The sequence below is a fragment of the Patagioenas fasciata genome, chromosome 25, assembly GCF_037038585.1.
Source record: "Patagioenas fasciata isolate bPatFas1 chromosome 25, bPatFas1.hap1, whole genome shotgun sequence".
NCBI classification, from domain to species: Eukaryota; Metazoa; Chordata; class Aves; order Columbiformes; family Columbidae; genus Patagioenas; species Patagioenas fasciata.
In genome coordinates, this window is record NC_092544.1 from 6903329 (window position 1) to 6926730 (window position 23402).

Consider the following 23402-nt stretch of genomic DNA (forward strand, 5'->3'; position numbering starts at 1 on the left):
GAGGATAGCTGAGAAGACCAGAGATCATCATGGCTTTTAGAGGCTGCACAGGGTTTGCTGGCTGGGTAGTTAACAGAGCTATATGTCTTTGATTGGGAAGCAAATCGGAGGCAAAGATCAGTGGGAGGGAGATGGTCTGGACTAGGAGGTGTCCAGGCCCTTCTCAGAGCGTACTGCTTTGTGAATAAAACAGCAGGAACCCCCTAAGATCCCCAGAATTGACGGGAGGGTGTCTACCATGTGAATGGGGAGGATTGTCTCACATTCAGCTCTCTGCCTTGTTTCTGCAGCTGGTGTCGGTGCTGAGGGAGCTGAGCTACCTGTCTGGCAGCCGGCTGGGAGCCATCCCACCCACGGCAGCAGAAATCTATTCCTCCAAGGAGTCATACCGGCAGCTGGCGGCCAACTTGGAGCTGGTGGTGAACAGATACAACAAGGTCCTGAAGACAGTCCTGGAGGTCGAATACCCTCTCATACAGGAGCAGCTGTGGGATATTAACTTGAAGCTGAAGAAGGCAGAAGAAACACTCAACTGGAAGATGGAGGGTGAGCTAGCTCTGTGTTAGGGCAAAAGAGGCCGTACAGGATTTCACAGAATCCCAGACTGGTGAGGGCTGAAGAGACCTCTGGAGATCTCCCAGTCCAACCCCCCTGCTCACGCAGGGTCACAGAGCAGATCACACAGGTGGGTCCAGGCGGGTTTCAATGTCTCAGAGAAGGAGACTCCACACCCGCTCTGGGCAGCCTGGGCCAGGCTCTGGCACCTCCCAGCAAACAAGTTTCTGCTCATGTTCAGATGGAGCCTCCTGTGTTTCAGTCTGTGCCCGCTGCCCCTCACCCTGGTGCTGGGCACCACTGAACAGAGTCTGGTCCATCCTCTGACACCCACCCTGAGATATTGATCCCATTGATCAGATCCCTCTCAGCTTCTCTTCTCCAGCTCAACAGCCCCAGCTCTCTCAGCCTTTCCTCAGAAGAAAAATGCTCTAGACCCCTCAGCATCTTGGTAGCCACCGCTGGGCTCTCCCCAGTAATTCCTTGTCCTTCTTAAACTGGGGTGCCCAGAACTGGACACACCACTCAGATGGGGCCTCACGAGTGCAGAGCAGAGGGGGAGGATTCACCTCCCTCGACCTGCTGGCCACACTCCTACTCACACAGCCCAGGTACCATCAACCTTCTTGGCCACAGGGCACATTGCTCATGGTTAACCTGCTCACTTGGGTCTCATCAGATTCCTCCCATGTCCCCAGCCTCCATCACCTGGTTCCCAGTGACAGTTCACAGCAGGGCAGGGGACTCTCCAGCAGAGCCAGCACTGGGGAGACAAAGGGCAGCCCCCAGCCTGCCTGCTCCTTCCCATCTTACCTTGATCTGCTTGGGCTGGGGACAGGATCCTGATCCCTTCAGCTTCCCTCTGGGCTTTTGGGGAAGAGAGGCTGCCCTGTAAGCAGTGATGCTGAGGAAACGGCAAGATTGGGGTTTGTGAGAGCTGGCAAGGCTGGGGTTGAAGAGTCTGCTCCCTGCCCGTGCCAGCCCAAGTGACCCACTGTGTGGTCATGTCCCTGTGTCCCCAAGGCACTGCTTTCTCCCTGAGTTGTGCAGGGACTGGGACCCCTTGGCCCAGCCATCTGGCTTGGGACAGACTTCTCCCGGTGGGGGCCAGGGCCACCTCGTTATCCTTTCCAGCCAGATGAAATACTGTGGTTAGTGGTGAGGTTTGTGCACCGTGACTTTGGGATGATTTAACCAGTGTTCTTGCTTGATCAGTTTTAACTGCAAAGCAGAATGGAGGAAGACAATTTGTTTCCTCTTGGTGAAAGCAAACTGCTCGCTGTTGGAATATATATTTCTGTCATCAGGCTTGTGGTATGAACAGGAACAAGTGTCCTCCCTTGGGAACTTGCAAAGCAGAATTCCTCATGCTGAAAAACTCTTTCTCCATTGCACAACAAAGATGAAGGGACTTTCCTGCAGATGAAGTTCCCTGAATCTAAATGCAGCCCTCGCTGGTACCTTGGGCTGTCACAGCCTGTGTTTGTGGGGCTGTGGGTCCCTGCTCTAGTGACAGTGGCAGGAACACTCAGCCTGTTGTCCTTGTTCTCTCTCTGGTAGCAGATTAAATCTGGGTACGGGAAAGGGGGAAGTGTCAGACGTCCCCACGGTGCTGGTGCTCCTGGCAGAAAACAGAGGCTGCAGCTGTACCATGGATTGTTGGGGTAGGAGGGAGCTAGAAGTGACTCTTTTGGTTGAGGTGGTCAGTCTCTTGTGTTAATGATGGGTGAGAAATACATGAAACCGTGGGGGAAAAGTCTTATGGAGAGTGCACAAGAGCTTGGCCATGCAGCTCTGAAAAAAAGTAGTCAATCATCTCATTTTTTACCAGGTGTCTGGGATCACATCTCCATGGTGATGGATGATGTCCATGACCTCGAGCAGAGGATACAGAAAGCCAAAAACAATGTTGAGGAGATCCAGACCATCGTGGGATCGTGGGCGTCGCCCATATTTGTGAGAAGAGATTGTAAAAGAGAATCGCTGCTGAGCCTGGAGGACTGTCAGGACCGCCTGGAACGGCGTTACAGCCTTGTCCGAGAGTCAGGGCAGAGGATTCATCTGCTGGTGAAGGTGAGGGGGGACCTTCTCCAGGGGTTTGTTGACTCTTCATAGGCTCTGGGTGTCTCTCCGCTCTGGTGAAAATGTCCAGAGCTGCTTCACCTTAAAATTAACTCCCTTAACTCATTTGAAAAACTTACCTGTTGTTGATTAAGGAATACTTTGATGGGTGAGCTGGTACAGCTGAGTGTGCGGGGCTGCTGACCAGGCACCGAGTTTGGAGCAGGAGTGGGAGCCGATGCAGCCCAGTCTGGCTCCCAGTCCTGGTTCTTGTGAAGCCACTAGAGGGGAGTCGTGCATCAGGCTTTGGGATCCTGCTCAGAGGAAAAACTCCTCCGAAATATTCACCTTAAAATGGAGAGGCAGCTGGCTGTGGCTGACCTTTCTGCTTTAGGCTTGTTGTTCCTCTGTGGGAGCAGGAGGTGACGCTGTCAGTCCAGGGAGAAGCTGAGTAACAAGAAAAAAGCTGCTGTCTGAACCCTGGGTTTTTTCCAGTGGCTTTGCCAGAGCTGAGAGTCCTCTTTGCAGAGCAGGAGAAAGCCCAAATCTCTGCGCCTCACCTGCCCAGAGGTTTTAGCGTGTCAGGGACAGCACCTTGGCTGGAAGGCAGATGGATTTTAGGTCCAGCCCACTCCTGAGGGTCACCATCTGGCCTTGGACTCTGGAGAGACTGGGCTGACCCTCTCTGGGACACTGAGCCCTTGTTGCTCACCTTACTTCACTGTCTGCACTCAGCCTTGGGCTTCTGACCCACTTCTGTACCCTCTGAACCCACGGCGAGGATTTTACTATGCCCACGTTGTCCTGCTGCTACAGCTGTGACAGGCTCAACCACCTCCAGCTACACCCAAAAGATGGGAACACTTCCTAAATTGACCGGAGAGAACATGGGGCTGTGGCCAAGGCAGAAGGGCTGGCACCGCTGCTCTGGTGGCTCACAGGGCAGGACCAACTGCAAAGCAGCATGAAGGTCCTGGGGAGGGAAAGGCACCGTGGCCCAAAATAGGATGTCCCCATGCCTCTGTCCTGCTGTGCTGGTCAAACCTGGAGGAACAGCAGCAAAGGGGCCAAGAGCTGGTCTGCTGTGTTTCCCTTGGGTGTTCAGGTCTTCTTTTGAGCAGGTGAGTCTTGAGGCTGCTGAGAGAAGAGCACAGAGAGTTTGGGTACGTGCACCCACAAGCACAGGCAGGACAGTGAGATGCTGGCTTGCATTGCCCTTTTGCACCAGGATGAGGCCTCTGGAGTAAAGGTTCAGTAGAACACCAGTGACAAGGGGGCATTGTCAAATACAAGGGCATGGGACGGTGAAGAGGGGGTGGTGCTTTCAAATGGGCATTCCCATAGTGTTCAGTCCTGTGAAGTTCCCCTTTCTCTTGTGTCAGCAAAATGTGGAGGTGAGTCTGCAAGGCACCAGAGCCCTGGCTTGCTCTGTTAACAGTTTAATCACTCAGCGTTGATGTGTAAAGTTGGGGAGCAGCAACTCTGGGTTGACTCAAGCCCAGTTGGCAATGCCACTCTATCTTGAGGAGGCTGAGGCCAGACCTTCTTGCTCTCTGCAACTGTCTGAAAGGAGGTTGGAGCATGGAGGGGGTTGGTCTCTTCTCCCAAGTAGTAAGAGATAGGATGAGAGGAAGTGGCCTCAAGTTGCACCAAGGAAAGTTCAGATTGGATATTAGGAAAAAATAATTCACAGAGAGGATTGTGAAGCTTTGGAATAGGCTGCCCAGAGCAGTGGTGGAGTCACATCCCTGGAGGTGTTAACAAATGTACAGATGGGGTTCTTAGGGACATGGGTTAGTGGTGGAGTTAGGTTATGGTTGGATTCGATGATCTTGAGGGTCTCTTCCAACCAGAATGATTCTATGATCTCATGTGTGCCAAGCTGCCATGCCACTGGGAATGGCACCCTCTCCTGTGTCCCCAGAGATGAAATACAGCCAGCTTTGAACCCCTGGCAGCAGACTGCAAGCTGGACCTTACGTTTTTTTTGAGCCCGTGCCTGTGTTGAGAGCCCCTGGCAGGCTTAGGAGAAAGAGCCCTCAGAGGGCATAGCAAGGCCGGAACAGGATCACGGCAGAGCCTGGGAGGTGCAGGGGATGGATACCCAGGCTGGTCTTGTGGGTGTGGAAGAGGAGACGCAAGAAGGATGGGGCCATTCTGTGGCCTAGAAAACCGTGAATTTCCTGACTGTGAACTTGCCTGGAGGTAAGGAACGCAATAAGCTGAGAAGGGAGGCTGTAAGCCAACCCTTTGTCTTCTGATCCCAATCTTTAACTATTTTCACTTGGTTTATTTAAAAACCCTTTTCTGAATTTTAAAGTTCTCTTGTTTTGAGATGACCATTTGTAGGGCAGAGGTGTAAGCAGTCCACTTGGAAGGACTCATCCACCCAAGGTAACATTATACAGGCCACAAGGACTGAGGCTTCATGCATTGGGATGAGCCTTTGGCCCAGGTCTGCAAAGCACCCTTGAGCCCTTTGGCCTCAGAGAAGAGGGAGGAGAAGGTTGCAGGGCTGCTAAGTCTCTCACGCACTCCATTTTTACCTTGTGATTATTTTGAGTTGCTTCAGATGACAAAGCAGCCCTTGACAGAAGGAGAAAATTGTGGCCATGCTACCAGCAGCAACATCCGTCTGTCTGGTTTCTCACCCCCCGCAGGGCTGGTACCTGTGTGCTCATTGCCATGAGTCCTCAGCTGTGGGCAGCTCTTGTAGGACAGACTCAGCCCCGCTGTATTTCAAAGTGTCGTCTTTTTCTTCCAGGAAAACCAGAGCCTCTTACTTGCAGACCCAGCATCTGACATCTGGAAGGCCTATGTGGATTACGTGGATGAGATAGTTCTGGATGGATTCTTCACTGCCATTGAGTGCTCACTCAAGTAGCTCCTCGAAAACACAGGTAACTGCTGGTTCCTCAGCTCTGGCCGTGATACCATCTTCAGTCTCACCAAAAGGAAGTTTCTGTTTTGTGCTTTGACTTGTGGTGGTCTTTCTACTCTGCCTCTTGCATTGTCTACAGCAAGTGCTGGAGGAGCCTCCAGACTCAGAGGGTAACTCTGTCCCCTGGTCACTGGAGCAAAGCCTTGCTCAAGGGAAGGGACAGAGATGACTGTGCACCATTTGCTGGGATTTGTGAACAGACAAAATTGAGGCATCATTCCAAGTCTGTTCTTGGGCATCAGCCATCTCCTGACCTCCCATGCACAAAGCATCAAGGTGACACAACCTTTCGTTTGTGGAGAGTCTCAAGAGTTGGTTCTGTGGATGAAAGACACGAAAGAAAAACCTCCATCACTGAGGAGTGAGGAGAGGGGTCACCAAAGCAGAGCTCCTGCCTAAGGCTGCCACGGAGGGTCACTCTGCTGAGAGCAGCTGTGTCCAGCTAAAGCACATCTTCAGAACGCTTCCCTCCTGGATGTGGAGGCACACTGAGCTGGAGAATTGCATCCAGTTCCTCACCATCTTGTTAAAAACAAGCACATAATTTCACATTTGTGAAACCAGTTGGTGTTTTATTTTTTCATGCCTTTCTCCACTAAATTAAAGAGCCTCTTGGTTCCTGTTGTTTTTCTCCTCTTTAAGTACTTATGCGCTGTAATTGTTCAGCTCTCAGACTCCCTTTTGATTAGCTGAAGAGCCTGGTCTCTTTAAGGCTTCCCTCCACAGCATTTTTCCGGTCCTTAAATCACTTGTGTCTCATCTGTTCTCCAGTATCTCCTGTGGGTACCAGAACACCAGCTGGTTTGGCAGCCTCCCCTCTGCGTTGTATGCAGACACAATGTCACTGGACCCAGCGAGTGGGTGTCCCACCTGCCTGGTGTCCCTGTGGGGCATGTGTGTGTCTTGTGGTGGGATGTTAGTGGTGGCTCTAGATCACTTTTCTCCCCTTCAAAAATAACCTGGCACCTCTGTTCTTCCCTACCAGATCCCAAGGCAGGGCTTCCTCCCCTGTTTGAGGTGCAGCTGGATTTGGTGATCCCAGATTTGATATTTCAACCCTCCTTGGACCCTGGCACAAACGACGGCTTCTACGACGTGGTGGAAGGTCTTCTCAACGACATCTACCGGATCTCATCGCTGGTGCCCAGGCTGGCTGAGCACAGCGGCTTCCTCCACTACCAGGTCCGTGGCTGTGGAGCTCCCTCACGCTGTGTGGCAGTGAGGAGGTGCCACGCTGCCCCCGCATCACTGCGAGCTCCTCTCCTCTTCTCTCCAGGCTGACATGGAGGACACGGCTGACCTGGCCGACATGCGCCATGAGCTGATGGGGCGTGTGCAGGCCGTGATGGCGGCCTGCTGTGATTACCGCAGTGCCTTCGACCACTACTCCTACCTGTACGGGGAGGACAGAAAGGAGTTCTTCCGCCAGTTCCTCCTCTACGGGCACATTCTCACTGCGGCAGAAATCGAGGCCCATGCAGAGAACGGGGTCCCTGAGTCACCTCCCACGCTGCAGCAGTTCCGAGAGCAGATTGACTCCTACGAGAAGATCTATGAGGAGGTGAATCGCATCGAGCCCATCAGCATTTTCCAGAGTTGGATGAAAGTTGATGCTCGGCCTTTCAAAGCGTCTCTGCTGAATGTGATTAAACGGTGGAGCTTGGTGTTCAAGCAGCATCTCATGGACCACGTCATGCACAGGTAGGAACCGTTCTACCTCTTCTTCCCAGAACCAAAGTGGGTTTCTCTTGTGTTGGCTGGGCTTTATCATTTCACACTGATAAGCAAAAGGCTAATACAGGAGCAAGAGGAGGGGGCACACACCCCCTGCCAGCTCCATCGCATCTCTGCTAACTTTCATCCCCTCGTCTCTGCTGGGAGCAGCTGGTCCAGCTGAGTGTGTAAAGTGCAAACAGTTCCACGAACTCGGTACCATCGACATCCTGCGAGCTGATGCTCCTACGACCTACTGTGTGGTGTTGGACAGGATGTCTGTTTGTCTGTTCATCCTGGTCCAACTAATCTAATCTCTTCTAGGGCTCTATGCTTATTTTGTTGAATTTGCCATCAGTAAAGCTGCATTAATGCCATGAGATACTTGCTCCGTTTCTAAATGCAGTGCTCTTTTGAGTGCACTCTTTGTAAAAAAAGTAATTTGGGTTGCCTGGCATGAGCAGTCATGGGGAGGCAGTTTCAAGGTTACAAAAAGGAGGAGCTTTGGATGTAAGTTTTGAATTAACATGTGTTCCCTGCTCTGAATAGCTGCTCAGCCGCCTGGTCTCTGCAGGATGATGTGTTAGGTGATTTATTTGAGTAGTAGCAGCTGAAGGATGCCACAGGGCTTGGATGCTTACGAAGAAATATTTACAGACATATGTACTAGTGAAGGCTGCTGCGTGTGGTGGCTGCTGTGATCTCTTGTGTTCTTTTCAGCACGATAATTCCTGTGCAAAGAGGTTTTTGCATAGGTTAGAACAGGCATTTAGGAGTTCTTATTAAGAGCTCCTGACTCAGCAGTTTAGTCTTTAATAGGTGAAGTGTTTAGGGCTCTGTTTTGGTCCAGCAGCATCCACAGAATTTAAGCGGGCACTTCAAAAGTAAGCGTTTTGAGAAGGGAAGAATGGAAAGGACCAAAGATCCAGGAGCCCATCAAGCTCTGCTAACAGTGTCCAGCAGCTGGTGAGATCAAGAAGCAGGTAGGGAAACTTCCCCCAAATAGTCTCCTTGTCTCTAACCATTCATACCTGAGGACTTTGAGAGTCATGGGTTGTACCTTTGTATCTAAAGACCTGGATGGATTTTTTTTTCTCCCACAAATGTTCGGTTGCTTTTCTGAACCGCTGTGAATTTTTAACATCTGCATCCTTCTGCAGCAGAGACTTACCCTCTGAAATAAGGCAGCGTGCGAAGAAGAATCCCTGTTTGTTGTAGCTTTACAACCTACCAGGTTCATTTGTTGAATTCTTGTATTGGAAGAGATGACATGAAAACTGTCCTTTCAAATTCACTCTCTTCAGACCACAGACCCGAGCTCACAGGTCTCCCTTATAGAATCATAGGATAGAGTCATAGAATCTGTTTGGTTGGAAGAGACCATCAAGATCACAGAGTCCAACCATAACCTAACTCTGGCACTACCCCATGTCCCTGAGAACCTCATCTATATGTCTATCCAACCCCTCCAGGGATGGTGACTCCACCACTGCCCAGGGCAGCCTGTTCCAAGGCCCGACAGCCATTTCTGTGAATAGTTTTTTTCCTAATACCCAATCTGAACCTCCCCTGGAGAAATTTGAGGCCATTTTATCTTATCACTTGCTACCTGAGAGAAGAGACCAACCCCCTCCATGCTCCAACCTCCTTTCAGACAGTTGCAGAGATCAGGTCTCCCCTCATCTCCTGTTCTCCAGGCTGAACAGCCCCAGCTCCCTCAGCTGCTCCTCGTAAGACTTGTGCTCCTCAAATGCCTTTTCTCCAACCTGTGAAGTCCCAACCCATTTATCCGTTCCTCACAGGAAGCTGTACCACATCTATGGATCCCTGTGAGCATGAACTGTGGTTCTGATGCCCTCAGCATGTTGCCATGTGATGGGCAGAGTTAGCCAGGCCTTTCCCTCTCCGTGCCAGTCCAGCTGCCTGGATGGTTCCGGTAGGAACTGCTCTCATTTGGTGCTTTCCTGTTTTGTGTTCTACAGCTTGTCTGACCTGGACGAGTTCATAAAAACTGCTGACAAAGGTTTGAGCAAAAAGGTTGAAAAAGGCGATTATGATGGTTTGGTGGAGATCATGGGGCATCTCCTGGCCGTTAAGGAAAGGCACAGTGTCACCGATGCCATGTTCGAGCCCCTGAAGCAAACCGTCGAACTGCTGAAGACGTATGAGCAAGAGCTGCCGGAGGAAGTCTATAAGCAACTGGAGGTGGGTGAAAAGCTGCGGTGGACACGGCGGTTTGCCAAGTAGCCAGCGTCAAAGAGTATGAGCTTAAGAGCATTGCAGGAATATTTAAAGCCCCACTCCCTGTCATTAGAGGGCCTCAGTGGATAGTATTTTACTATTGTGGGATGTGCCTTAATAGCTCTAAATTTTGGAGTTATATTGAGGTTTTTCTTTTAAAGCAGAGATTAAGCCTTTTGTTATGTATGAAAAACATAGAATTGCCTGCTCCAACTCTCAGCGATTACTCTTGAAAAAAATTAATGCATTTTCAAATACATCTGTTAATTAGTTTGAATTATAATTATTTTTAAATAAGCCAGTTCTTGGCAACTGTGGAGATGGGAAGGATAATGTTGGCAGAGGAGTCGCCTTCTCATAGGACTTCAGTCCTCCACTAGGTCTATAACACCCAATCTGCTTGACCCAAAGGACATCACTGGGAGCACGTTATGAAAGTATTTCAGCACCTTTCCACATCTGGCCCTGATGAATCAATTTTTCTTTGGGGAATTCTTCTCATTTCTGGACAGGGGACCATGAGGTGAAGGTTGGAAAAGCCTGTGGGATGCCCAGCCAGCCTTGGGGAACTGGCAGCAGTCACCATGTTACGGTGGAGGAGCGTGTGGCTACGTACTGATGGATACCCCTTAGTCACGGGGCGTTGTGTGCAGAGGGCTCTGTGTAGGACACCAGGTTTAAGGCAGAGCTTTTTGGGGAGAAGTTCCTCCCTCTGCTGCAGGCTTGGATGGGACCTGAGCGGGGTTTAGCAATCCCCCAGTTTTCTGCTGGTGCAGCCGTGATCCACGGATGGTTGTATCACCAAATCTGACACGGGTAAGGGTCCTAAAGATAACTGGATTCCTACAGACACCCTGAAAAACAGAAGAGCTGCATTAAATGAATGTTTTGGCTGCTACAGCAGCTTCAGTTCAGCATAAAAAATGGTGCTATGGGGAACCCAGCTCTGCTGATTCCTCTGCCCAAGAGCTGCTTGCTTGGTGCCTGTTTGTGCGTGTAGATTTGAACAACTGATTTATTTTTCTGACAGAAGAAATGAGGTATGCAGGGCAGCCATTCAGATGTAGGAGATCACAAAACAGTTTCGTTCTTTCTGGCAAGTGACAGCAACACATAGTTGAATAATTCATTCACTGCTGTACACAGTAGGAAAACCAAAGTAAGTTCCTCCAGGTACCGCTCCCTCCATGGCCATGAAGATGGATGGGCTGGAGCTGATAGTTTGTATGAGAAGGACAAGGAAGCGGCTCCATGTGTGCCCTGCTATGGTCATGGATAGTGATTTCTACAGAGACTGGAACATGAAGTGCCAGAAAGAGACCCCTCAGGAGGGACTGGCCCTGCTCTGGCCGCCTCTGCTGCCTCCAGGTTATTTCGCTTCTTTGCATAGTGTTGGTGCATCTCCATTAGTCTTCTCAACTATGTGCACTGGGATGAAAAGAAGCCCAAAGTCTTTCCTGTAGGCTGGCACAGTACCTGGGGAAGTGGGAGAGCAAAGCTGTGGGACTTGAGGACAGCAGAGCCCTGGCTGGTGTCACTGTCTGGGGTGAGGATTTGGCTCGAGAAGTCTAGTGAGAAGAGAAGAAATCAAATCTCTTTCTAAATAAAATCCCAGGTGCAAAGGGTGGATTGTTAGCAGTGCTGTGCACCAGCAGCTTGGATGCAGTCCTGAGAAAGAAACTGTCTTATTTAGTACTAATATTATACAGGCAGGCTGGAGGGATTTGCCCCAGAAAGCTCTGTAGAAGTCCTTCTGGCATAATATCTTCTGCTCTAAGAGCTGGCTGGAAATTTCCCAGGCTCTGTTTCTTAATTAGCTCTGGGAAGCCGGACGATCTGATGAACTTGCATCCTCAGCCCACCCTCCTGCCTCCAGCCAGCTCTGGGTCCCGCTGGGCTCGGTGTCAGGAGAGCTGTGCTCTCTCAACCACCGAGCCATCCTGGGAGCCCAGGATCTGGTCTGGGACCCTTCTTCTGAAGTTATTTAACATGTTTTTGCAATCAGAGCAGTCAGTTTTAAAGTCTCAGTCTTCATTCGTCTTCAAAATTGTGGATAACTGATAAGTTTTATCCCAAATTGTGTTTAGCTTTTGCATCACAACAAAACTTCCTTGCAGTTTTAGGCATGGAATCTGTTGCTTTTCCTGTTCTGTGATTGTCCATAAACAGATCAGTCACATCTTATATCAAATAGCAAATACTGCCTACCGTCATTTAAATTTTGCTTGCAGGAGCTGCCAGAAAAATGGAACAATATAAAGAAGCTGGCGATAGCTGTGAAGCAGCATGTGGCTCCTCTGCAGGCGAACGAAATGACAGTTGTGCGCAAGAGCTGTGCGGCGTTTGATGTTGAGCAACACAGGTTCAGAGAGCGATTTCGGAAAGAAGCACCATTCAGGTACAGTGAAATTATAACATCAGAGAAGCCCTGAGGAAGAAAAGCTTCATGGGATCATCTCGGAGTGTCCTGAGGATGTGTTCTTGAACCCTTGCATACATTTCCTACCTGCTCACGGTGTTGTATCTGTTATGCCCTGGGTGTTTTGTCCCTGCAAACACTGTAAGGTGTTAGCAAGAGATTCAATCTGGATGCTGAGTGCACAATATTGCTTAAAGGGGTTGTCAGCAGTGCCATGTGGCTGCACCATCAATGGGTACTATAGATGTATCATGTCTGCTTTGTGTCTCAGAGGCACCATTTGTTTTATGTTTTCTTTAGAAGTTGTTACAATATCACTTATGAAGAATAAACGTTTCTTTCTAGGTTTGACACCAAAAAGCCTTATCAACTGCTGGATACAAAGCACATTGAGATTAAACAAATGGAGTCAGCCATGACCTCGATTTATGAATCAGCTGGTCTGTTTGAAGTCATAGTGCCAGACTATAAACAACTGAAGCAGTGCCAAAAGGAGCTGTGTCTTCTCAAAGAGCTCTGGGATATGATCTCCCTTGTGGGCACTTGCCTTGATGACTGGCAGACCACCAAATGGGCGGATATTAACGTGGAAAACATGGATCTGGAGTGTAAAAAGTTTGCAAGAGAGATTCGGAATTTGGATAAGGAGGTGAGGGCGTGGGATGCTTTCACTGGGCTGGACAGCAAGGTGAAGAACATGCTGACGGCCCTGAAAGCTGTGGCAGAACTTCAAAATCCCGCCATTAGGGAAAGGCACTGGAATCAGCTGATGCAGGTGACGGGTGTGAGGTTTGTGATGGACTCGGACACCACGCTGGCTGACCTCCTGAAGCTCAACCTCCATAACTTTGAGGATGAGGTTCGTGGCATTGTGGACAAAGCGGTACGAGAAATGAGTATGGAGAAAGTCCTGAAGGAGCTAAAAATGACTTGGAGCACCATGGAGTTTCAGTATGAGCCTCACCCCCGGACGAACATCCCGTTGCTGAAGTCAGACGAGGAACTCATAGAAACTTTAGAAGACAACCAGGTGCAGCTGCAGAATTTAATGACATCCAAATGTATTGCTTTCTTCTTGGAGGAAGTGTCCATATGGCAGAGGAAGCTGTCCACAACAGATTCCGTCATTTCTCTCTGGTTCGAAGTGCAGCGTACGTGGTCTCACTTGGAGAGCATATTCATAGGCTCAGAAGATATACGGGCACAGCTTCCTAAGGTATGAAATCCCAAATCCTATTTTTCCTGTGTGGAAAGCGTTGAAGAAGAGCCTCCATTACACAGAAGAAGGTTGTCTATATTGCCGTGTTCCCCCAAGCAGGACTGTTCTCTTGCTGCATTGCTTTCTTGGAGGCTCCCTTAATGCTACAGCAGTTTCCCCAGTGTTGCCCCAGGCTGTTTTTGTACTGTTGGTTGTGCCTGAACCCTGCTGAGAAACTGTTTTTCCTCCCCTCCACCATTGCACAGCAGATGCAGAGTTCCTGGAGGCTGAGCAGGAGGCTGCTGGCTTCCTTCAGTGATACAGGCATGTTCCCTCTTTCCTTGGAGGGGAGAAGACGGAGATAATTACTCAGATGGTGCAAATTGTCAAATCAGAGCTGGACCAGGCAGCTTTGCAGTATCCGCTTCCCTGCCTCCAGTGCTGGTGCAGCAGGAGAGCAGCTCTTCTCCCACTTCAGCTTCAGAAAATTGAGCAGAGTTGTCATTGATGCCCTCCTCAGGGTTGTGACCTCCTCAGGGCTGTCTTTGAGTCCAGCTTCCAGTCTTATTCCCTATTCTCTTGATTATTTAGAAAATCTTCCAAGCTTGTTCCTGGCCCCGCTGGACCACTCGCAGCCCTGTGGAGGAACCTGCCTTTCACTCACGAGTGACCCACAGTTGGCTGTGTGACCCCCGTCCCTGTTCACGAGCAGCATCGCTGACAGCACCACTGTGGGACGAACACCCACGAGGGGATGTGCGCAGCCCATTGACCCCTGGACAACACACTGTTCTGTCTCCAACCCTGCACTCTGCTCTGCTTGGACTGTTCCTCCATCTGCTTCAGAGAGCACGCTGTGCTGAGTGTCCTGGGGGCAGTTTTTGGCCCCTCACACCAAGAAAGCCCTTGTGGTGCTGGAGCAAGTTGAGAGAAGGGAATGGAGCTGGTGAGGGGCTGGAGCACAAGTGTGATGGGAGCGGCTGAGGGACCTGGGGGATTCAGCTGGAGAACAGGAGGTGAGGGGAGACCTTCTGATCTCTGAACTGCCTGAAAGGAGCTTGGAGCCAGGGGGGTCGGGCTCTGCTCCCCAGGAACAAGCGCCAGGAGCAGAGGAAACGGCCTCAAGTTGCGCCAGGGGAGGCTGAGGTTGGATCTGGGGAACAATTTCTTCCCCAAAGGGCTGTGGGGCATTGGAACAGGCTGCCCAGGGCAGTGCTGGAGTCACCATCCTTGGAAGATGTATAGATGAGGAACATGGTTTAGTACTAGATTTAGGTTATGGTTGGACTCAGTGATCTCAATGGTCTCCTCCAGCTAAATGATTCTATGATTCTGGGCACACCTCGCTCACTGGGCAATATATACAGGTGCTGATAACCAGTGCCCTGAGGCTGTACCATGTGCCAGCAAGCTCTTAATATCCAGGAGCTATCTAATGTCATGTATGAAATTGCATCATGATTTACATTTGCATCCTGCTGGGCAGCTGTCTGCATCTCAGTAGCTGTCTGGCAGTGGTATGAACCATAGAACCATAGGATGTCCTGACTTGGAAGGACCCATCAGGATTGTCAAGTCCAACTCCTGTCCCTGCACAGGACACCCCACAATTCACCCCATGTGTCTGAGGACGGTGTCCAGTCTCTCCTTGAACACTGTCAGGTTGGGGCTGTGACCCCTCCCTGGGAGCCTGTTCAGTGTGCAGCACCTCTGGGTGAAGAACCTTTTCCTCATGTCCCACTGCCCTCCCTGGCACATCTTCTGCCATTCCCTGGGTTCTGTCACTGTCACAGAGAAGAGCTCAGCCCTGCCCCTCCTGCTCCTGCTGAGGAACCTGCAGCCCCATGAGCTCTGCCCTCAGTCTGCTCTGCTCCAGCTGAGCAAACCCAGGGACTTCAGCCGCTCCTCATACGGTTTCCCCTCCGAACCCTTCACCAAGTTCATGTCCCTCCTCTGGACACTCTCCAGTAGCTTTATCTCCTTTTCTCCTGTGTCCCCAGCCCTGCACACAGTGAATGCTCCAGGTGAGGCCGCCCCAGCACAGAGCAGAGCGGGACAATCCCCTCCCTGCCCGGCTGGCCGTGCTGTGCTGGATGCACCAGGACACGGGGCCCTCTTGGCTCCAGGGACACAGGTGGCTCAGTCAGCAGCTTCTCTTCCGTAAAAGAAAGACTGAAGCTCAAAGTCTCTGTAGCTGAGCACCCTCAGGATGCATCCAGGGCTGGGGGGATGTGCTGACAGGCTGTGGGATGCTCACCTGGAGCTGGATCTGTGGCGTGAGTGTAGGGAGGGCTCAACCTTCCAGATGGAGCCTTGCTCCTGGGGCTGAACACAGGGTAGCGTGGAAGTGTTACCTGGACTGCTTGGAACACTTGTTCAGTGTCCCGCCTCACTTAGGAGGCCTGACCTGGGAAGAAGGGAGGAGCAGAGATGTTTTGAACATAGCTTGCTTTATTCTTCAGTGTTTAGCTCCAGAAATTCAGAGTCCCTGTTAGATATGGAGCATAATTGTTGATGTGGGCCTCCGGTGCTGACATGGGGTTTCCATACCCTCATTGAAGGCAAGGAAGGGCTCTCCTCTACAAGAGTCATCATACCCGTTTTGTGGATGGGTGTTGGGATTCCTGTGCTGTAGCAGGAGGGGAGGAGTGCACTCACATGAGGCTGGTAGCCTTTCCACGGTGTGGGAGCATCTCCTGCTGCTGCAGCCAGGGAAACTTGGTACTTCACCTGGACATGGGAGAGAGAGATTTATGAGGTTTTCCAAGGGGAATTAAATCCCATGAAAATGGTTGGTCCTAGACATTGCCTCCTGCATGGAGCACTTTATCCACAACCCCTTTGGGATACAGTGACAAGAAGGCAAGTGCCTGTTTGCAGACTAGTTTCAGGCAAGTCAGTGGAAGAGCCATTCTGGAATGGTGGAGGGGTCCCTGTCTGCACTGGACAGAAGGTTTTCCCCTCAACCCAAAGACAGCACCCAGAGGATGGAGACCTTTAGCACAAAATCCATGTTTTACCATGAACATGTTTGTGTTGCTTTTTAGGACTCCAAACGCTTTGAAGGGATTGATGCGGACTTTAAAGAACTGGCCTATGAAACTCAGAAAACCCCAAATGTGGTTGAGGCCACCAATAAACCAGGTCTGTCCCAACAACTGGAGGACATTCAGAGTAGGTAGGTACAACTTCAGTCCCAGGATTTTGTCAGAGACTGGGATCAGCTCTAATAAGTTGGTTTAACCTGTGCTCCAAGGCTTTCCTTCTGGACTGTGCGTTCTTTGCATTCACACATTGAGTCTTTTTATTCATGATCCATCACCCTGAAGCCCCCAAGGTGGATTCTGGCTTTGCGTATGTGCAAACTCTTATCTTGAATATTGATTTGCACACATACAAAGCTAGGCACTCAGTTGGTTTTAATAACATGTGGCCTCACTGCCACCCCAAATTTGGTGTCTTAAATATCTATTTAGCAGTCCAAGCAGGGATATCTGCAGCAGAGCTGATCCCATGTGCTTTAATTAACAAAATTATCTTTGTGTGTGTACCCTTCACAGATGGTATAACTAAACTCCCTGAGAAAGACCTTCATGTCCAGAGATGGATACAGTTCTCACCTAACATATGAGCTACTCTACCTGGAACACACCTAACAAGTTAACGTGAGAGCTGTTGTGTCAGTAATAACTATCCATTTAAAATAGAGATCTAATTTTACTTCCTAAACAGATAAGGCCCGTGTTCCCCACAGAGGACTAACTGCATGTTATTTATGAACTTTGAAAGCTCAGCAGCAGTTTAACATGTAAACACTGAGAGATTCATTTTAGAACGGAGCAAACAAGTTTCTTTTCAGGCTTCACAAGCACAAAAAGCTGAGTAGGTTTGAATCAGACTTTAAAATGTGCTCATTAGAATAAAAGCAGTTTTGGAAACTTTCATCCTAGTGTGAAATCACCTGTGGCAGTTGAGAGCTTGTCTAAAACAGTAAGTCAGACTGCAAAGCCTTTCTAGCCTCTTCTTCCACCTGTGTTTCTGCTTTTTGGTGAGGATTCTCTGACTCTTTGTCTGTTTGACCCTTGGGAGTGGAGAGAGATCTATGAGTTACTATGTGCTTTGTTATCTATTTGGAAAATGCTGTAAAGGACCAGCCTGCAGGCTCAGCTCATGTCTGGCATTTCCCCATGGGAGGGGAGAATCTGCTCGATAACCCAAACTGTAGCACGACACATTAAAGGATATTCACCCGCCTGTCCTGGGCTCTATTTTTCTGCTCTTCTCCCCAGGTTGTCCCTGTGTGAGAAGGCTTTGGCTGAATATTTGGACATGAAAAGATTGGCCTTTCCCAGATTTTACTTTGTTTCTTCAGCAGATTGATTGGATATTCTTTCCAATGGCACCAACCCACAGCTGGTAAGCCTTGCACTATGTCACCTTCACATTTTCCAGCTGTCAGTAATGTCAGGGTGGAAGATGCTGTCTAGGGACTCAGCTGTAGCTTATCCTTTCTTGAGTGCCTTTTCTCCCACCCTCACTTGGATTAACAATAACTCTTTCACTGCTGGCCTTCATCTGTCGTCTCTGAAAGGCAATGCGCACACTGTATGTTGTCCCATCTGTCCCTGGTGATGCTTGCAGATGGTTCTGAAAGCACTGCACAGAGCAGAGCTATGTTCTTGATACCATAAAAACAGTGGGTTTGTTTCTGCTGGGATACAGTGAGGTTGGGGGAAACCATTTCTTGAGGATCTCAGCCAAAACTTGTTGCTGAGCTTGGTTCCCCAAGCTGGGATGCCAGCAAACAGCATCTGTTGTTGAAAGAGCCACAGACCGATCATTCAAATGTGACAGTGTTGACAACCGAGGGCTTGGAGACGTCTCTGTTTTTAGGCAGAGGAGACATCTGCTAGTCAGCCACTTCTTCCTTCCCCCATGCAAAGGTCTTTGGGATGGCCTGTTTACAGGGGAAGAGCAGAACACAGCCTGGAAGAGGTAAGACAGCTGGTGGTCAGACAGTGGCTGTGGCCAAGGCAGGACTTCCTTGGGTTGCCACCCACCCCTGCACAGCTCTGCTTGGCCTTGTTTGGGACGCATCTTTTATTCAGAGGTTGGTGCATAAAACCAGTCAAAACGTTCACAGCAAAAGGCGAGTGTTGGATGATGAACAAAGTCCTAATTCTGTCTTTTGGTAGCGAGTATTTTCACTTTCTTCAGGCTTTCCACCATTTTCAGTATTGATGTGAGCACAGGAATGGAGCAGGTTTGCATGTGTATTTGGAAATGCTGTTGTTTACCTCTAACCTTTAACGCTGCTTCTATCTGTGTCTGCTGCTGGGTGATTTCAGCCCACAGAGTATCATAAATACATAGTTGATTGATATTTAAAATGAAGAGGGAAAAAAAACACAGGAAGCAAAGATACTGTGTTGAAATGCTCTGTTGAGTAAGAAGAAATTCCTGGTGTTTTCTGTTATTCAAAAGTATTTGCAGTAAAATCAAAGTAAATGTCAAGCAGTATCATACATAGATACACTCTCAGCCTTCCCAATGTAGTTTCAAAGTCTGATGATTCCTAAAGGAGGATTAAATACACAATGACATTATCCTCGTGAACTGGGTGCTGAACTTGTGCAGATTCAGGTGCGTTCGGGCTCTGGCAGCAGGATCGCAGCAAGTGCTGGGGTTGTGTCCGAACCCTCCAGACTGGACAGGGTCTGGGAAGGGGCAGCTGGGGATTTGTGACCAGAAGCTTCTACATGTAAGAAAAAGTTTCTACGGTTTACTTACGGTTTGAAAAGAGATAAGCTTATGGCCTCAAGATACACTTAATGGCCTCAAGTTGTGCCAGGGGGAGGTTCAGATTGGATATTGTAAAAAAATTCTTCCCAGAAAGGGCTGTGGGGCAGTGCTGGAGTCACCGTCCCTGGAGGGGTTTAAAAGACATTTAAAAGACATTTAGACGAGGTTCTTAGGGACATGGATTAGTGCCAGAGCTAGGGTATGGCTGGACTTGATCCTGAGGGTTTCTTCCACCCAAAATGATTCTGTGATCTGGGGGGATGCTGAGTGCCCTGTGCTTCTCAGAGTCACTTAGCACCTCCCAGGGTTTGGCCCTGCTTGTATGTGTGTGAGAAGCCGCGTCCACTTGCAGCACAGCTCATGAGAGGGAGGGTTGTAGTTCTTTGTGAGTCAGTGAGTCAGAATTAGATGGACAAATCCACCTCCACCCTTCCTTCTCTGAAAGCATCGGAGCATTGGGCATCTCACGCAGAATCCCAGAATGTCAGGGTTGGAAGGGACCTGGAAAGCTCATCCAGTCCAATCCCCCCATGGAGCAGGAACACCCAGCTGAGGTTCCACAGGAAAGGGTCCAGGGGGTTTGAATGTCTGCAGAGAAGGAGACTCCACAGCCTCCCTGGGCAGCCTGGGCCCGGCTCTGACACCCTCACTGAGAAGAAGTTTCTTCTCCAATTTAAGTGAAACCTCCTGTGTTCCAGTTTGAACCCATTCCCCCTTGTCCTATCACTGGTTGTCACCGAGGAGAGCCTGGCTCCATTCTCCTGACACTCCCCCTTTATATATCTGTAAACATGAATGGGTCCCCCCTCTGTCTCCTCTTCTCCAGCTCCAGAGCCCCAGCTCCCTCAGCCTTTCCTCACACGGGAGATGCTCCACTCCCTTCAGCATCTTGGTGGCTGCGCTGGACTCTCTCCAGCAGTTCCCTGTCCTTCTGGAGCTGAGGGGCCACAACTGGACACAATATTCCAGGGGTGGTCTCCCCAGGGCAGAGCAGAGGGGCAGGAGAACCTCTCTGACCTACTGACCACCCCCTTCTAACCCACCCCAGGTACCATTGGCCTTCCTGGCCACAAGGGCCCAGTGCTGGCTCATGCTCACCCTGCTGTCCCCAGGACCCCCAGCTCCCTTTCCCTCATTTCTCATCTCCCCTATGGGAGTTTTTCTACCTCTCTGCTGTAATTGAGAGAGGCAGCTCCTGTCTGGGACTGCTTTGGGAGCTTCCCCTTTCTGTGGGGACGTCAATCCTAGGAGAATCTCACCTTCATTGGCGTGGGGCGCGCAGTGATGCAGTTGTGTGTTACGCAGTGGTCTGGAAGAAGTGCTGGTGACCTGCTCAGCTCCCAGCAGGCAGATGCTGATGTTGAGAGCCCACAGCATCTCCCTGTTGGCTTTGCAGACTCAGATGGAGGTGAACAGGAAAGAACTGAATTATTCTTTTCCTTCTGGAAGAGTGCTTTTGGTGAACATGGTTGTTCTATAGGAGGTCTGGGCTGTTTATCATAGGTCTTAGGCAGAAATAAAGATCTTTCTTCTCCATGAAAGAGAATTTAGGATATTTCACTAGCACAAAATCAGTTTCTAGTAGTGGAAAAACAGGAAAGTTCATAGTGAAGAAAACTCCACGTTGTGCTGAGAATAGGATGAGGTGGAGAGATGGCTACAGACTTCTCATCACTACATGTAGGGAAATTTGGGGTAGGAGTCATGAGGTGTTTCAATGTTTTCTATGCTTTTGCTCTGTATGGAAGATTTCCCAATGGAGAAACATGATTTATTAAGGCATGTCTGTTTTCTAAATTACGTAGAAATAGGTGGAAGTATTACAAGAGACAGCAAGAGGCTTTTGTTGGCAGTATGTTGGCCACATTTGAGAAGATGTGGTGCTACCTAAATATCCAAGATATTTTGTTAACATGATTTTGCTTGTGACATGTATAGTGATCTTCATTCCGCTCGTCCTATCTCGGTTGCTTTATTTATACAACCCGTTTTGCAGGTGCAACGTCATCTTTCCAAACTCTTTGACAGCTTGGCCAGGATGAAATTCCAGCTGGACTCTGAGCAAAAGCCAACCAAGGTTGGCCTGGGAACGTACAGTAGAGAGGAGGAGTACGTCAGCTTCAGCGAGCCCTGTGACTGCAGTGGGCAGGTGAGAGGGAAGTCCTTGTCTATCAAAACTGTCCGGTGGAGTCTGCTCCCCTGCCCCTCGTGTGAGATCCCTTGCCAAGACGTCACAGAGCTTCACTGCTCTCCCCTGGTGCATGAGAAAAGCTGGAAGAGGTGGTGATTTAGTACCTCCTTACACCACAACCTTTCGTGTCACTCTGGATAGGTCCTCACTAAGGGGGGACGTGGATGTCGCAGTCCACTGTGAGAGAAAGAGCTGTGCCATTTTTCTGACTAGGTTTTTAATTTGATTTTTTCTAAGACCTTTTGAAGGTTAGTCTTAAAGCTTGCTACAAATATCCTCGGTGAGGGAGGGGATGCAGACTGAAAAGAGACTAAGCTATTCCATAGTACCTCTGCACGGGTGTGTTTGGCAGGAGAAGGCCTTTTACCTGTTTCTCAAGTCTTCATTATTTCATACCACGAGTGAAAGTATGAAATGTAAGAATCAAGCTACTGCTCAGCTTATCTATCCTGGTAGTTTCACCTTTCTGCACGGTCTATTACAGGAAGCTAAAGTACGTAATACCGGCTACTGAGCTCCCCAGCAATGGAGCTTGCTGCGTTCAGTCTGTCTTCTTGTTGAGGGCTTTGCCTGTGAAATATGAAATTCAGCAGGAATTGTGTTCCCAAGTTTGGCAGCATCTTTCTTCTGCTGCTGGCAGACTGCCCACATCCCACCAGGGATTCTGTCATGGCCTGGAGGTGGAACACACCTGACCAAATTATTCATTGACGGAGTTCATTTTGGTTCCTCCTGTAGCTAGAGTTCAAGAAAAAAATCTGTCTTCTGTTCTTGGTGTCTGGAAGTAGATGCTAATCCTACAGTACCAGAATTAGCCAAATCTACCCAGTCTGAAGGAGGCTGTGAGGTTTGGTTAACTCATAGAATGTCCTGAGCTGGAAGGGACCCACCAGGATCATGGAGTCCAAGTCCTGTCCCTGCAGTGACAACCCCACAGGTCACCCCGTGTGTCTGAGGACGTTGTCCAGTCTCTCCTTGAACACTGTCAGGTTGGGGCTGTGACCCCTCCCTGGGAGCCTGTTCAGTGTCCAGCACCTCTGGGTGAAGAACCTTTCCCTCATGTCCAGTCTAAAGAGAACTGAGATGCTTGCCTCATTTCCTATCTTCACTAATTACCAAAGGCACTTAAGAAGAGCAAATGTGTTACTGGGATTTAATCTCTTTTCCAGGTTGAAGTCTGGCTCAGTCATGTACTAGACAGCATGAGGGCTACTGTGAGAGATGAGATGACAGAAGCCGTCATGGCTTATGAGGAAAAACCAAGGGAACAATGGCTCTTTGACTATCCTGCCCAGGTATCTGCCACTGCTTCTTATCACCACTCAGGCTGGCTCGTGGAAAGGTAGCTCTTGGGTTCCCCATCAGTCCTGCCCTTCCCTTCTTTCAGCAGCTGTGGACAGGCATGTTTCTGGCCTCCACCTTGCTATCCAGGAGAGAGGGAGGATGAGTTGTCCTTTATCCTGGCGGTCTCCTGATGGAGTTTTCAGGCTGAGCTCCATGCTCTGGTTGGGGCTCTTGGTTGGGTGACAGAGCCCAGGGGCTTGGGCAGTGCAGTCTGTACAGCCAGAGCAGTGAGAGGTGCAGCAGGAAGGCAAAGTGGTGAGGCCTGATAAGAGTGAAGAGCCCCTCAGATGCACCTCTGACAACCTCGTGGTCTCCAACTCTTCCTCCTCTGCTGTGTCAGGCATGTGAAAGGTGCTGATTTACTTATAACTAGCTGCTAAATGTGTCTATCACTGATATGGTGTTTTAAATGAATGTCATGGAGCAGATCCTTGTTGTACTGTCTGCTGTGACTACTGTATGAAAAAATACTTAATTTCATGTCACGGATGTTTCATCCTTGATCTCCCTGTGGATCCGACACTCTTGAACATAAGGAAGCTTTGGTATTTTCCCTGATACCGAACCAGCCTATTTCCCTAGGTGGCGCTTTGCTGCACCCAGATCTGGTGGACAACCGAGGTTGGGATTGCCTTTGCCAGGGTGGAGGAAGGCTACGAGAATGCGATGAAGGAATAGCACAAGAAGCAAGTGACCCAGCTGAACACCCTCGTTACCATGCTGATCGGGCAGCTCTCCAAGGGCGACAGACAGAAAATCATGACCATTTGCACCATCGACGTGCATGCTCGGGATGTGGTGGCAAAGATGATAGCACAGAAGGTTGGTGTTGGCAGTTCAGCACAGTTCTGTGGGTGCTGGAGAGGGGGCTTCAGGGGGCCCAACCACTGGCCATTCAGATCACTGCCGGTCTCAGTGGGAGACGTATGACTAAATT

General features: G+C 49.7%; 1 pseudogene; it reads left to right on the forward strand.

Annotated features, from left to right (window-relative positions):
• The window catches only part of LOC136112395 (dynein axonemal heavy chain 9-like), a 141580-nt pseudogene that overhangs the window by 22257 nt on the left and 95921 nt on the right, over nucleotides 1-23402 (forward strand).